Source organism: Trichechus manatus, unplaced genomic scaffold (assembly GCF_000243295.1).
Source record: "Trichechus manatus latirostris isolate Lorelei unplaced genomic scaffold, TriManLat1.0 scaffold00071, whole genome shotgun sequence".
In the NCBI taxonomy this organism is placed as follows: Eukaryota; Metazoa; Chordata; class Mammalia; order Sirenia; family Trichechidae; genus Trichechus; species Trichechus manatus.
The window spans coordinates 12,005,529-12,019,130 of NW_004444007.1; the positions used below are offsets into that span (position 1 = coordinate 12,005,529).

At 38.4% G+C, this 13,602-nt stretch overlaps 1 protein-coding gene across 2 annotated transcripts in view; it reads left to right on the forward strand.

Annotated features, from left to right (window-relative positions):
- Window positions 1–13,602, forward strand: part of MCUB (mitochondrial calcium uniporter dominant negative subunit beta) — a 101,459-nt gene that overhangs the window by 51,685 nt on the left and 36,172 nt on the right. The gene's annotated exons all lie outside the window — the stretch shown is intronic.

The window sequence follows — 13,602 nt, forward strand, 5'->3', positions numbered from 1 at the left end:
GTAGTTTGGGTAGGTAATGTGTTTCTAGAAATTTGTCCATTTCCTCTAGGTTTTTAAATTTGTTGTAGTATAATTTTTCATAATATTCTGTTATGATCCTTTTTATTTCAGTTGGGTCTGTTGTAATGTCCCCCATTTCATTTCTTATTTAGGTTATTTGCATCTTCTCCTGTTTTTCTTTTGTCAGTCTGGCCAGTGGTTTGTTGGTTTTGTTGATTTTTTCAAAGAACCAACTTTTGGTTTTGTTGATTCTTTCTGTTGTTTTTCTATTCTCTATTTTGTTTATTTCTACTCTGATCTTTATTATTTCCTTTCTTCTGGTGGCTGTGGGCTTTTTTTTTTGCTGTTCTCTATTTGTTTGAGTTCTGTAGTTAATATTTTGATTTTGTCCCTTCTTTTTTGATGTGTACATCTATTGCTATAAATTGTCCTCTGAGGACTGCCTTTGCTGTGTCCCAAAGGTTTTGGTATAATGTGTTTTCATTCTTGATTCTAGGAATTTTTTGATTCCATCTCTGATTTCTTCTATTACCCAGTGATGTGTAAGCAGGGTGTTATTCTGTTTCCATGTAATTGATTTTTTTTTTCCTTGCTCTTTCTGTTGTTAATTTCTACCTTGATGGCATTGTGGTCAGAGAAGATACTTTGTATTATTGCAGCATTTTGGATCTTGTTGAGGATTGCTCTGTGGCCTAAGATGTGGTCTGTTCTGGAGAACGTTCCATGTGCATTGGAGAAGAATGTGTACTTTGCAGTGGTTGGTTGGAGTGTTCTATATATGTCTATGAGGTCAAATTGGCTGACTGTGCCCTTTAGGTCTTCTGTATCTTTGCTGAGTTTCTTCTTAGTTGTTCTATCCTTTACTGAGGGTGGTGTGTTGAAGTCTCCTACTATTATTGTGGAACTGTCAGTTTCTCTTTTCAGTGGTTGTTAAAGTTTGTTTTATGTATTTTGGAGCCCTGTCATTGGGTGCGTAGATGTTTATTATGGTTATGTCTTCATGATGTATCATCCCCTTGATCAGTATATGGTGTCCTTCTTTGTCTTTTATGGTGGATTTTGTTTTGAAGTCTATTTTATCTGAGATTACTATTGCTACTCCTGCTCTTTTTTGGTAGTTGTTGGCTTGATATATTTTTTTCCAACCTTTGATTTTTAATAAATTCACGTCTTTGTTTCTTAGGTGTGGAATTTGCATTTCTGACAAGTTCCTGGTGATGCTAATACTGCTGGTTAGGGTCCAGTTCTGAGAACCACTAGTTAGAGCCAAAACCCCAAACCAAACCTGTTGCTGTTGAGTTGATTCTGACTCCTAGTGACCCTATAGGGCAGAGTAGAACTGCCACATGGGATTTCCAGGGGGTGCCTGGTGGATTCGAACTGCGGACCTTTTGGTTAGCGGCCGTAGCTCTTAACCACAGTGCCACCAGGGTTTCCCTAGTTAGAGCAGTGGTTCTCAAAATTTGTTATGCATAAGAATCACCTGGGGATCTTGTTAAAATGTCAATTCTGATTAAGTACATCTGGGTAGAAATGAAAATTCTCAGCAGGGGTTTGAACCAGAACAGACTGGTTCAAAGCTCTGTTGATAACTCAGAAAGTCTCCTCCTCTGAGCCTTCGATCAACTCCAGGTGGTAAAGAGCCAACTTTATCCCCATTTTACAGGTGATGAGTCTGACGCTCAGAGAGGCTAAATAACTTGCTCAAGGAGCCAGAACTTCAACATTCTTCTAGCTGTAACTAAACTAAATCTTACCTAATTGGCTGAATTTTTTTCTCCATGAGTATTAATAGACTGGATTGGATTACAAGGAAAAATGAGATGAAGAGGAAAGATTAAGAGACTAGAAAGAGGGTTTCTGATTCCATAATTGTTCCAAATTATACAAATGAAGTTCCTCCTAGAGTCTGGGTGGTAGAGAGGGTTTATTCGTGCACTCATTCTTGATTCTCATTCTGCATAGTTGAGAAAACATGGTGATTACCCCAGTAATTCCTGGTACGCCATGCAGAAATGTTGCAAGATAGATGAAACAGCGCCTGTGTAGCACTTTGAAATGTTTGGAAGAAAAAGTACATGAATTTAAGTTGCCAGTATTGAATTATAATACCCTGGGAGAAAGGGACATAATGTTCTACAGTCGCTGCACACAGAAGAAATAAAGCAAATTATATCCCTCAAGATTTTACAGTAAATACTATAATAAAATAAGGGACCCCAAAAAACCAAACCCATCGACATCAAGTCAAATTCCTACTCATAATAACCCCATAGGACAGAGTAGAACTGCCCCATAGGGTTTCCAATGCTATAATCTTTATGGAAGCAGACTGCTGTATCTTTCTCCCGTAGTGCAGTTGGTGGGTTCAAACCACTGATCTTTTGGTTAGCGGCCAAGTGCGTAACCACTGTGCCACCAAGGCTCCTGAATAAGGGACAAAGTGCATAAAATAGAGTATTATCATTTTGTACTTGTTTCCGCTTAATGCCAAGCCGCATAATTATAATGTCACCACCAGAGTTATTACCCAGCAATAATTAAATCACAATAAATAACTTTAGTGTACTTCTACATCTGCAGGTGATCCATAGAAACCATAACCATAAAACAGTGTATGGATTTTATGACATTATTAATAAATATATATACATATATACACTAATCAATTACATAAGGAATACATGTTTATTGCAAACAAAGAATAAAACAGTGTTATAAAAGGAGAGATGAAAGTCAATTCTTGGCATTTTCTCTCCCTCCCCACTTCCCACGGTAACGTGTCATACATGTTTATTTTAAACAAACAAGCACAAATTCACAATGAATAAAAAGCTAATGTTTCTGAAATTTGTGATGAAATATGTAAAATGACCAAGTAATTCATTAGCAAAGTGTTTTGAGTAGATGGAAACTGAAAATTTGAAGAAAACCTTGTAGGAGAGATACTAAATGACTTTTAGGATTTTGAGAAGCAGATGTGTGGCTTCAAGGGTGTTTTCATTTCTAATAAAAAGGTCAATACCATTTAAAATTGAGGATCATCTGAGACATTTTGAAAAACCAATCATCTAGACACTAATTTTGTTAAAATGTGCTCCAGTCACTTCAAGATTAAGTCATATATATGCATCTTGTCGATGTACCCACAGCACCCTAAACTTAATCTATCACAGACCTTATCACACACTATTACAATTGTCTGTTTTCTCATCTCTCTCACAGAGAAGGGCCTATATCTTGTTTACCAGTATATAGTACATTATCTGACAGACATAATAAAAACTCAACAAATGTTTTTGGGAGAAAGGAATAGAGGATGCAGGATGAGGTGTTGTACCTTGTTCTGAATGGATGCAAATTTTCCGTTGGATATTATCATCAGTCAGAAAAAATCTTAGTTTAGTTTATCTGCCCTGGTCTTTTCCTTCTTGATCTTTCCAGAATACATCAATTCTTGGTATTAAAGAGAAGATGGGATTGAGTTTTAACTTTTCCATTGTTCTTTCAGTTACAAATCATGTCCTAGATTAGGTTTCCTGTTGACCAGTGTCCTGCATTCTGAGCTAATACCCCAGGTGTAATTTAGATGTCTGATACTTTGACAGTACTCGTTTGTCATCACTGTTTACACTTAACACTCAGTTCTCTCCTATGTCACTTCCTACTTGACTAATTTTACAGCTCTCATCCATACCAAATTCTTTTTAGAAATTTCTTACAGAAAATGTACAAAATTTTGAAGATTTTCTAGCAGAGCAAACTTACAAGAAAAAAATTCTATCCAAATCCCTTCCCCCAGTGATTATAAATAACTTACTGTTAAGAAGAGTACAAGATCTTCAGAGATTTTGTGGATTTAACATTAAAAAATTTAATATTGAGAAATCATAGCTCTAGTACATGGGTGTTATCATATCATTGGCTACACAGATGACTAGTTATAATTCTGAATGCTTAGACTTATAAAAAGTTCTTTGAGAGCCAGGAATTTTTTTTTAATAAAAGTAATTCATGCATTCCTCACTTACTAATGTTGTTAGGTTCCAAAGGCCAGGTCATTATGCAAAAATCAGCGTTATGTGAAAATGGAGGATGACCACATCAGATCACAAAATGGAGAATAACTACATTATTACATAACTGCCAAATTACATCATTACATAACTGCTAAATTACACCATTATATAACTGCCAAACTACTGAGACTCATGGCCCAGCCAAGGTGACGTATAACCTTAACCATCACAGCCAGTGTCACTCTGACCTCACACCTCAATGTTCATTACTGTGAGACGTACGTTGTTGATACTCAAAATAGTCAGATAGTAGATTTTTTACTATTGTCGTAAACGTGAAATGTTGGATAACAAGATGGTTGATAAGTGAGGAGTAGGTGTAATATTAAAGGCAGTGAGGCCTGGTGACTTTGAAGTCAGACAGACCCGAGTGTGAACTTATTTATACACTGCAACTTGGACCCTGCAAGTTAGTTAATAACCCTTGGAGCCTAGTGAGGAAAATAGAAAAACACCAGTCTCATGTGGTTTACTTGAAAAGGTTGGTGGTTTGAACCTTCCCAGAGGCACTGCAAGAGACAGGCCTGGTGATCTGCTTCCAGAAGATCACAGCCTTGAAAATCCTATGAAGCAGTTCTACCGCTCTGCAGGTACGGGGTTGCCATGAGTTGGAATTGACTCGGGCAACCAACCACAACCACCACTTGAGAATTAAATTATGTAACACAGGTGCTGGTACACAGATTTTCAACAGATGTAGGTCCTTTCTCCACTTTAAGGTTATAATTAAAGCAATACGATATAGTTGTATTGTTCTGTACCTTTTCTGTATTGATTAAAATTTGTTTCGTTGTAGGCAGCAAAAACCAACTCTAGCCATTTTAAACAACACAAAATCTCCTGGAAGGATATTATAGTAGCTTCTAGAAGGAAGAGCTGAAGCCTGTCTTTTGGAAGGACAGGAACTAGATTAACTCCAGGAAATTAGCAGCAGAGATGCATACATCTCTCTAGGGCACCATGGTAAGATGATTCAGCAACCTTAATCATTTCCTACTTGTTATAAGTTTTCAAATTCCCGCAGGATTTAATTAGCCCACCTTGGATCAGTTGGCCCTGGTCAGATAAAAAGGTGGGCAAAAAGAATCTAGTCATTGGGAAATCACTGTGAACAGTTCCGCTGCCCAATTTGTGTCCCATCTATATAACATTTGTAATATTTGTGAAATACTTTTTTCATTTTAACTTATAAAACGTTGGCACTGGAGGTAGGTGTATGTATTGCTTCTGTATCTGCATTGCACACGCAGACAGGCTGTGCCTCAAATTTCCAGGCAAGCCGTAAGATTGCTCGGAATGAGGCACGTATACCCACTGGCATCAGCCATTCCATGGGTGCTACATTCATCTATGATCGAGCTGGACACACAAGATACGTACCCAGTGTTGACAGAGTGAAAGCCATTATTATTATGTATAAAAAGCAAACAGTAACTAATAACAGGTGATTCCCAAAGGAGAAGTGTTAACCCTTCCCCAGATAACCCATGTCCATTCTTATGTCACTGGGCGGGCACACCGTGGTTAGATCAGATGCTGTGTTCACGTCACTGCTGCCTCTGGCCACCACCACACAGTTCAGGGGGCCTGCACAGCTCCTGAGACTTCTCCTCTGCCACGGGGCCTCCCTGGCCTCTGCTGCTGGTTCCCGTCGTGCTACCCGGGCCTGTGGGGCTCTCTTACTACCACACTACCTGGGCCTCTGCTGCCTGAGGTGGAGGGAGCCGTGCAATGCTGTCTGCACGTGGCACACTCAGGCCTCTCTTGCCCTGCGTGGACAAGTGTTACAGCTCTTTCAGCTCCACTGGCAAGCCTCCTGCCCAGAGGCATCTGGCTGCGCCCTGCTATAGGAAGACTCCTGCACAGTATCCTCCAAGGCAACCCCTGCACAAGGCATATTGAAGCCTCTGCCCTGCACATCAAGTGTTTCAGCTCTGTTAGCTCTGCTGGCAAGCCTCCTGCCCAAAGGCACTCAGCTCTCACTCTGTGGGCCAGCAAGCCCACCGCCACTGTCTCTTAACCATCTCGCACTGTCTTCAGTGTTCAGTGCAGGGACCCCAGGTCCTTGGTCCAAAGGACACGCTTCGCTCCAATCTCTTTTTCTTGATGGTAGTGAGGTCCCCTGTGAACCTCTGTGGGGTTGGCCTTTATGTAAGCAAACCTGTTGTCAGTTTCAAGACATGGCCCTCCCACCAGGACCACGAACTGACCAATGCCTGTGGTAGACCATAAATCACTCACTCAATTTGCATAGTCCCAGCCAGTCATTTTGTAGGAGTTACAAAACCATGGCTGGAAAGGCCATATAAATGTGAGTCATTGCCCTGCAGTAGGAAGTAAAAACATCGGTTTATTTATTCACTCATTTATTCATTCAGCAAATATCTTTTGAGTACTTAAACGATGTGCCAGGCACTATGTGCCTGATTTCACAAATAAATAAGGATATATGACTTGCCTGAGACATGCAGTTAGTGACAGTCTGATTTTTCTGCAGTTTACTTAAGAGACAAAGTCAGAGTAACTTTTAAATTTGATTGCAAGTAGGCATCTAACATGATTTGCTATTTATCCCTTCCCACCTCAGTTTTCCTTTAGGAACTCCCCATCTTTCTCTCTCTATTAAAATTATGGTTTCATATATGTGTGTGTATGTGTGTGTATATAACAAAACATTTGCCATTTTAACATTTTTTACACGTGCAGTTCACTGACTTTAAATACTTTCATCATGTACAACCATCACCACTATCCATTTCCAAATTTTTTCATTACTTTTAACAGAAACTCAGTATCCCCTAAGGGATGGCTCTGCCTTGTCACCTCCCTCAAGCCCCTGGTAACTCTAACACACTTTATACTTTTGCTTATTCTGGATATTTCATGTAAGTGGCATGATCCAATATTTGGCCTTTTCTGACTGGCTTATCTCACTTAGTACAGTGTTCTCAAGGTTCACCCATGTTGTTGCATGTATCAGGAGTTTCTCTCTCTTTGTGGCTGAGTAACACTTCATTGTATGTATATACCACATTTGGTTTACCCATTCATCTGTTAATGGACATTTAGGTTGTTTCCACTCTTTGGCTATTGTGAATGGTGCTGCAGTGAACATTGGTGTACAAGTATTTTATTGCGTCCCTGCTTCCAGTTCTTTACCTAGGAGTGAAATTGTAAGTCATATAGTAATTCTCATGTTATCAGGAGGAATCTGTCCCTGGAGAAGGACATCATGCTTGGTAAAGTAGAGGGTCGGTGAAAAAGAGGAAGACCCTCAGTGAGATGGATTGACACAGTGGCTGCAACAATGGGCTCAAGGATAGCAATGATTGTGAGGATGGCACAGGCTGGGCAGCATTTTAGTCTGTTGTACATAGGGTCGCTGAGTTGGAGCCTAGTCAGCGGCACCTAACAGCAACAGCAACATGGTAATTCTGTTTAATTTTTTGAGGAACCACCAAAATGTTTTTTGACAGTGGCTGCACCATTTTATAATTCCACTAGCAATGGATGAGGGTTCCAATTTTCCACATCCTTGCCAACACTTGTTATTTTCTGTTTTTCTGATCATAGGCAGCTTAGTGGGGGTGAAGTGATATCTCATTGTGGTTTTAATTTGCATTATCCTAATGACTAATGACATTGAACATCTTTTCATGTGTTTGTTGGCCATTTGTATTTCTTCTTTGGCAAAATGCGTATTTGAGTCCTTAGCCCATTTTTTGGTGGTTTTTTTTGTTGTTGTTGCTAACTTACAGGAATTCTTTATATATTCTGAAAGTTGAACCCTTATCCAATATATAGTTCCCCAGAATTTTGTCTTAATCTGTAGGCTGTCTCTTCACCTTGTTGATAAAGGCCTTTGATAAACAGAAGTTTTTAATTCCGATGAAGTCCAAATTGTCTGTTTTGTCTTTTGTTGCTCATCCTTTTGGTGTTATATCTAACAATCTATTGTCAAAAACTAGATCCTGAAGCATTGCCTATATATTTTCTTCTAAGAGTCTTATAGTTCTTAACATTTAGGTCTTTGATCCATTTTCAGTTAATTTTTACATATGGTGAGTTACGGGTCCAGCTTCATGCTTTTGCATGTGGAAATCCAGTTGTCCTAGCACCACTTACTAAATAGACTATTCTTTCCCCATTGAATGGACTTAGCACCCTTGTTAAAAATCAATAGACCGTATATGTACATATTTATTTCTGGACTCTCAATTCTGTTCCATTGGTCTGTATGTCTATTATACAAGTACCGGACTGTTGTGATTACTGTAGCTTTGTAGTATGTGTTCAAATTGGGAAGTATGAGTCTTCCTACTTTATTCTTCTTTTTCAAAGTTGCTTTGGCTATTTGGGACCCCTTGCTGTGCCATATAAATTTGAGGATTGGCTTTTCCATTTCTGTAAAGAAGGCTGTTGGCATTTTGATGAGAATGCATTGAATCTATAGATTGTTTTGGCTAGTATTGACATCTTAATAATATTAAGTCTTACAATCCATGAACATGGAATGTCCTTCCATTTATTTAGGTCTTCTTTAATTTCTTTTAGTAGTGTTTTATATTTTTCAGAAAAGTGTACAAGTCTTTCACCTCTGGTTAAATTGATTCCTAGGTATTTTGTTGTTGTATATGTGTTTTTTAGCTGTTATTGTAAATAAAATTGTGTCCTTAATTTTCTTTTCAAAATGTTCATTGCTGATGTATAGAAACTCAACTAATTTATGTTTATTGCCCTAGTATTCTGCCACTTTGCTGAATTCATTTTTTGGCTCTAATAGCTTTCTTGTTGGGGTTTTCTATATATATATATGATGAAGTCCTTGGGTGGTGCAAATCATTAATGCTCTCAGCTGCTAATTAAAATGTTGGCAGTTCGAGTCTACCCAGAGGTGCCGCAGAAAAAAGGTCTGGCGAACTACTTCCTCAAAATCAGCTATTGAAAACCCTATGGAGTACAGTTCTACTCTGACAGACGTGGCGTCTCTCTGAGTTGCAATTAACTCGATGGCAACTGGTTTTATATATAGGATTATGTCATCTGAGAAAAAGGATAGTTCTTTCCTGATTTGAATACCTTTTGTTTCTTTTTCATGCCTAATTACTCTGGCTAAGACTTCCAGTACAATCTTGAATAGCAGTGGTGAGAGTGGGCATCCTTGTTTTGTTCCTGTAATTAAGGAGAGAGCTCTCTCTTCATCTCTTATTTAGTAAGTGATGGTTTTGTTTATTTAAACTCATGTTTTCTGTGTCTATTTGTAGTAGTAATTTTTGTAATTATTTAGGGTTCTTCACAAAGACAGAACTTCAGAGATAATAGTAATGTTAGCAGTCACTTTACCTCATTCCATCTTTTTGAGATAAACATATTGAGGCACGGAGTGGTTAGATGGCTTGCCAGAGTCCCACGTTTTGCCTCAGAATCATGATTGGCACTTAAGCTGTTACTCATTTCAGTACAATTTCTGCTAAAAACCCTGTTTTTTCCTTTTTCTGTATATGAACATTTTCAAATAGTTTGGGGTAAAGATATGTGAAACAGAAATGAAAGGCTTCTAAAATAGAAAGGTATAGCAGATATTAAATTTCTCTGGAAAAATGCTTATACCATACCTAGCTAGCTAGTATCATTAATATAAGGTTTGCTCCTAATACCTGCTATTTTCTTTAAGAAATCATGACTGTAATATGTAAATGATACTATGTTATTTACCCAACAGGTGCGTAGTTACTGTTTCAGCTGGTCAGACTTCATTATGCTCTCGTGGATGTTGGAATTTCTTTGGTGTCTGAGTGCTTTGCATAACTCATTTTCATTTTGTAAACCAAAGTTTGGGTTTCAAAGTGTCTCCAGCTGTTGGAAGTTAAAGTTGGGTTTTGATATAAAATCAAATGGAAGCTGACAGAACTGCTAGGGATTTGCTGGTAATCGTTTGTGTTGCCAGAAGAATTGTATTTCTTTATAGTAAGCTTGGTTGCACTTGCGAAATTGTACGAAACAAGTCAAGGTGCCTTTGCTGTGTTTTATTAAATTATGATAAAAACAGACCGATTGTTTTTCCTTTACCGCTAGACAAATTTTATTTGGGGGTATTTATTAAACATTGCAAGGAGCCCTGGTGGCACAGTGGTTAAAGCGAATGACTGCTACCCAGAAGGTCAGCGGTTTGAAACCACTAGCAGCTCCGCGGGAGAAAGATGTGGCAGTCTGCTTCTGTAGAGATTTACGGCCTTGGAAACCCTGCGGAGTCACTAGGAGTTGGAATCGACTTGGCAGTAGTGGGTTATTAAACACTTCGGGGTCAAGAGGAGAAAAAGAGAAAGAACTGTAGGAATTAGTACGTGAAAAAAATACGTGGATATTACGTGTTGGAGTATTGGATGAATAATTCCATTATGTGCTTTTGCTAGAGAGATTAGTTTTTGTTTTGTTTTGTTTTTTAAAATAAAATTAACATAGTTTAAGATGTAACCCAGTTTTCAATTCCAGTCTACTGGCCATTATTAGCACTATTTCTAAATTTCATTTTTAAAGATATTTTTAATTTTCTCAAAGATACTAAATTTATCTCCAAAGAAATCTTAATTCTTCAAGTTTTTCTGTGATTGAAAGAAGTTGACCAATGTTTACTGACATATATTTGCTTTTTGGAAGGAATGGCAAAGAAAGAAGTTTAAGTTTTCTTTAAATACTTAGACATAACTAACAAAGCCTAAGGGTGTTGGAGAGAAATTAAATTCATCTCAGTAATTATGTGAGTACAGAGTGATGTGCTGCCCGATTTGGGGAAGTTAGCAAGTCATCTTTTCCTCCTCAAACGGAATCTCTCAAGGAATTTGGGAAATGAGTTTTCTCTTGTGTTTCCCATAGCATTTTTTCATAGCTTTATTAGAATATTTGTCACATTGTATTGTAGTTGTTTGCGTATTCATTTATTAACTCAACAGGTATATTTATGAGTGCATACTCTGTACCAGGTGTGGTCTGTAGTACTGGAGATAAAGAGGTGAACACAAGAAACAATATTCCTCCTCTCTTGAAGGTTGTATCTTGGTGGGGAGAGGCCAGTAAAGAAATGAACAAATAAATACGTGATTGAATTTTGGATCGAGATAAGAACTCCCTATTAAAACAGGGAGGGCTTTGGGACAGGGAATCATGGGACAGGAATAATATCCGATAGGGTGATCAGGGAAGGCTTTCTTGAGGAGGTAACATTTGACTAAGACCTGAATAATGAGTCAGCAGTGCAGAGAGTTGGTGCAGGGTCTTTTAGGTAGAAGAAATGCCAAGTACAAAGCCCCTGAGGAAAGAATGAAATTGATGTATTTAAGGAACAGAGAGAAGACCAGTGTGCCTACGGAGGACAGAGTGAAGAAAGAGTGATAGGGATGCTGTCGAGAGGTAGGCAGGGGATATCGGGAGGAATTCAGATTTTATTCTAAGTGTGATGGTGGACCATTGAGGTTTTAGCAGGGGAATAACATCTGATTTATGTTTTTAGAAGATCAGTTTGATTGTTGTATGGAGAATAGATTGTAGAGCAAGAGTGGAAGCCAGGAAACCAATTAGGAAGTACTTAAAATAACCAGAGGAGAGATGGTGGTGGCATGGACAAGGGTGGCAGTGGTGGACGTAGCAAGAATTTGACTGATTTGGGTTTATTTGGGAAGTGGAGCTGATAGCACCTGCTGAAGGATAGATGTGTGAAAGTGAAAAGAGAGGAATGAGGAAGGACTCCTTGATTTTTGGCTTGAGCAGACAGTGGGTGGTAGCCTCATTTACTGAGATGGGGAAGAGTAGAGGAAGGGCTGATTTGAGAGAGAAAATAGTTTCTACCTTTTCCCAAATAGGGATTTTCTTGAGGGAGAGGAAAATGAGGTTCAGAAATGTTGAGAACTGTCCTGGATCAAGTTCCTGCAGATAGAGCCAGGACTCGAATTCAAGTGGTTGAGCTGTAAAGTTGTCATCCTTTCTTGTTTGGCTCCATGGGTAGAATTATAATGCGGTAGAGTCTAGGAAGAAGTCCCTTGCTGGAGCAGACAGTTAAGCACTCAGTTACTAACCTGAAGGTTAGTGGTTCAAATCCACCCAGAGGCATCTTGGAAGAAAGGCCTGGTGATCTTCTTCCAAAATATTATAGCCATTAAAAACCTTATGGAGCACAGTTCTACTCTGACACACATGGCATTGTCATGAGTTGGAATCAACTTGGTAGCAACTAATTTTGTTTCCCTCTGTTTAGAGTCTAGAAAAAGGATATTCAAGGCAAAGGAAACTATGGGCAAAAGCATAGAGCCAAAAAAGTAGAAGACATTTAGAGCAGTTTGGAACTTGTTGCTAGAGAATTATTTGTGGGATGTGTTAGGTAGGTAGGTTCTTAGAGAAACTTCCAAGTTTTCCTTCTTGCTCTCCCTTTCTTTCTCTGTGAATTCCTAAAGGAAGATTCAGCCTATCATCCTGAAAACTTTCAAGAAGCTTAAATTAGAGCTTTTCTCCAGCCTAGACTTTTTACTAAAAATTAGATTTGGGAAACATGGCTTCTCTTTTTTTCTTTTATCAGATTAAAGAAGAATATTTTAAGAGAATTTTTTTCTCAAGGGTTATTTTTAAAAGTTGTCTTTTTTTTTTTTTTTTTTAACTGTCTGCATTATATGTACTGCCTTCCCTGGACTCTCCTGTTATGTGAGCTGACTTGTTAATTTGAAGAGCTCCTGAGCTTCACCATTTCCCAGATTGCAGAGTATGTCGAATTTCTTTTAATTCTTTATGTGACATGTATTCTCTTCTTCATCTTTTCTGCCAAGATATTCAGTCTCTGGATAGAGTTCAGTGGTACCACAGATGAGACCTGCTAATACATTTTTTAAAAATTGTGATTAAATATATACAGCATAAAATTTGCCATTTCAGCCTTTTTCATGCGTAGAGTCCAGTAGCATTAGTCATACTCACAGTATTGTGCAACCATCACTACTGTTTGTTTCCAAAGCTTTCCCATCCCCACAAACGAAAACTGCTCATTAAGCAATTACTCCCCATTCTCCCATCCCCTCAGCCCATGGAAACCACTAATCTACTGTGCGTCTTTATGCATTTGTCTATCGTAGATATTTTGTATAAGTGGGATCATATAATATTTCTCCTTTTTATATGGCTTTTTTCACTTATAATATTTTCACGGTTCATGCGTGTCGCAGCATATATTAGGACTTCATTTCTCTTTATGGCTGAGTAGTGTTCCATTACATTCCGCATTTTGTTTATCCATTCATGTCTTGATGGGCACTTGGGTTGTTTCCACCTTTTGGCTGTCGTGAACTAGTGCTGCAGTGAACATTGGTATTCAACTATCTGTTTGCATTCCTGCTTTCAGTTCCTTTGGGTATGTATCCAGGAATGGAATTGCTGGGTCATGTGGTAATTCTATGTTTAAATTTTTGAGGAACCACCGAACTGTTTTCCACAGTGGCTACACCATTTCACATTCCCACCAAAAACAGATGAGAATTCCAGTTTC